Source organism: Rhinopithecus bieti, unplaced genomic scaffold, assembly GCF_001698545.2.
Source record: "Rhinopithecus bieti isolate Rb0 unplaced genomic scaffold, ASM169854v2 scaffold_21542, whole genome shotgun sequence".
Lineage (NCBI taxonomy): Eukaryota > Metazoa > Chordata > Mammalia > Primates > Cercopithecidae > Rhinopithecus > Rhinopithecus bieti.
This window is the reverse complement of record NW_016810483.1, coordinates 443,028-446,214: the sequence shown is the minus strand read 5'-3', so window position 1 is coordinate 446,214 and position 3,187 is coordinate 443,028. Positions and strand designations below refer to the sequence as shown.

The window sequence follows — 3,187 nt, the reverse complement described above, 5'->3', positions numbered from 1 at the left end:
TTTTTTTTTTTTTTTTTTTGGGACAGAGGCTCACTCTGTTGCCCAGATTGGAGTCTAGTGATGCGATCTTAGCTCATTGCACCATCTGTCTCTTGGGTTCAAGTGATTCTTCTGCCTAGCCTCTGAGTATCTAGGATTACAGGCGTTCGCCCCCATGCCTGGCTAATTTTTTTTTTTTTTTTTTTGAGATGGAGTCTTGCTCTGTCGCCCAGGCTGGGCGGATCTCAGCTCACTGCAAGCTCCGCCTCCCAGGCTTACGTCATTCTCCTGCCTCAGCCTCCTGAGTAGCTGGGACTACAGGCGCCTGCCACCTCGCCCAGCTAGTTTTTTGTAGTTTTTAGTAGAGATGGGGTTTCACCTTGTTAGCCAGGATGGTCTTGATCTCCTGACCTTGTGATCTGCCCATCTCGGCCTCCCAAAGTGCTGGGATTACAGGCTTGAACCACCGCACCCGGCCCTAATTTTTGTATTTTTAGTAAAGACGGGGTCTCACCGTGTTGACCAGGCTGGTCTTGTACTTCTGACCTCAAATAATCCACCTGCCTGTCCCTGCCAAAGTGCTGGGATTACAGGCATGAGCCACTGCACCTGGCGGTATTTTTTTTTTTTTCCGTATACAGTTGTGTGTCTGTATGTTTGTACATATAGATATGCATATGTGTAATTACATATATGTGTATATATCCTGATTAAATTGTATTTCTTTTACAAAATCAGGATTATACTGTGTATATTGTTATGGAACTTGCTTTTCTGCACTGAAAACTGTATCATCAGCATTGCTCCCAGTCAGTACTCCTACATTCTTACCTCATTCTTTTTGGTGACTACATACTATTTTATTACGGGGCTATGTCCTCATTTATTTGACTATTCCCATACTGAAGAATAGGTAATGAGTTTTTCCAGTACACAAGAAGAGCTTTGGGAAGGTCTCTTCCCCCAGGGTAGGTACACACATGACCTTTGCAGAACAGGCTTTGTTTTCCTTGAGGGTTTTCTTTTGCAGTACGTTCTCAAATGGTGGCAGAGCGAGAAGCTGTTTTGCTTTGTGGTCTACCGACTTGAGTCAACAGTGCTGTATGCTGTCACCAGGCTAGCTGCACTAATGAGAAATACCCAATAAAAGCATGTTGGGCAGAGAAAGGCTAATAACAGAAAGATGGAAAATGTGTTATGTTTGAGTAGGAAAGAAAATCACCTTGACATCTTTACCAAGAGAAACCATGGAGGAGATAGTCTTGGGGCTTTGGAATTGATTGGAAAATGCCTTGTAAAGGATCTGAGTCAGGGGAAGGGTAAAGGAAAAAGGCTGCAACTCTATACAGTTAGCTCAGAGGCTGAAGTGTAAGGGAAATGATAATGAGAGTATATAGCATTTGTTAAGGGCTTATGATTTATGAGTTCATCTCATTTAATCCTCATAATCTTCAAAGGTAACCTTTGAAGAAGGTAACTATTATATCCCAGTTTTACAGACTGAGATCATTGAGCTTAGAGAATTTTAGCGATTTGCTCATCAGGGTTCAGGTCAAGTTGATTGGCTCAACCTTCCATGGAATTAGTCGATATACCATACCACCTCCTGAAGTAGTAGACAGAAGACTCAAATTCAGAACTCATCTCCAGTATGTACTTGCTATATGACCTCGGGTTAGTCTTTTGGCCTTTTTGAGCCTCAGTTCCCCATCTGCAACTTGAGGCTAGCAGGTTTGCTAAAAGAGATGGTAGATCTGTAATCTGGATAGGTCAGGTCAGGCCTCAGTAACAACTCCCCAAAACTCAGATACTTTTCATGTGCCTGCAGCTTGTCTCCCAGGGGGCAGAGCCTCCATTCTGCACAGCCTCAGGTTTGGGAAGTAGACGGAGGCTATTCATGTGTTAGCTACACTTACCAGAGCATTTGACATCGTTCGTGGGATGCCATGGCAGGAAAGAGACTAGAGAGTCATAACCCCGCCTTTCATTCCCTCAGTGTGGCAGTGACACAGGTCTTTCCATGCATGTTTAACTTGCTAGTAGTCACAAGCCCATCCAACTGTGGGGGGCTGAGAAGTGCTCTATGGGGCGGAACGAAGGGAAGCTGGCTATGCGCAAACACTACTCATATCTTGTAAAATATCCGTCTACCAAGTACTTAGTGATTACCTGCTGCATGCTAAAAAGCAAGGATGTGGGGACGGAGCAGAACAAAATACAGACTTGGACTTTAAAAGGGGAAGGGAAGGGCCGGATGTGGTGGCTCACACCTGTAATCCCAGCGCTTTGGGAAGCCGAGGCTGGCAGATCACCTGAGGTCAGGAGTTCAAGACCAGCCTGGTCAACATGGCAAAACCCTGTCTCTACTAAAAATACAAAAATTAGCTGGCATGGTGGAGTGTGCCTGCAGTCCCAGCTACTCGGGAGGTTGAGTCAGAAGAATTGCTCGAACCTGGGAGGTGGAGTTGCAGTGAGCTGAGATCGTGCCATTGCACTCTAGCCTGGGTGACAGAGAAAGACTCTGTCTCAGAAAACAAACAAACAAACAAGCAGAAGGGAAGGGAAGGAAGATGTGTACGTGTAACCATATCTGTTTAGCAGGTTGTACATTCCAAGGAGGCCCCCAGTGGTCCTACCTTCTGTTATTCACACGCTGGTATACTTCCCTCCTACACTGTCCCAGGGTCCTCTGTGTGACTAATAGGACAGGGTGGAAGGGATGGTAGGTCACTTCTGAGATCGGGTTACAAAAGACACTTCACCTTCCATCTCGGATCAGTGGGTCTGGGGGAAGCCAGCTACCATGTCAGAGTAGCCCTCTGGAGAGGCCTACATGGCCTCTGCATGGAATGGAGGCCCCTTGCCAACACTTGTGTGTGAGCTGGGAGGAGGATCCTCCAGCCCCTTCAAGCCTTCAGATGACCATAGCCCTGTAATCTCATGAGAGGCCCTGAGACAGAACAACCCAGCTCGTACATTCTCAACCCTAAGAAACTATGTAAAGTCATACATGTTTGTGGTTTTATTTTATTTACTTTTTATTTTTTTGAGACAGGGTCTCACTCTGTTGCCCAGTGCAGTGGCACAATCATAGCTCACTGCATCCTTGAACGCCTGGACTCAAGCAATCCTCCTGCCTCAGCATCCTCTCCATGCCTGGCTAATAAAAATATATATTATATATATTTAAATATATATAATATCTAAG

At 45.5% G+C, this 3,187-nt stretch overlaps 1 protein-coding gene across 1 annotated transcript in view; it reads left to right on the top strand.

Annotated features, from left to right (window-relative positions):
• Positions 1-3,187, top strand: part of GXYLT2 (glucoside xylosyltransferase 2) — an 85,478-nt gene that overhangs the window by 21,430 nt on the left and 60,861 nt on the right.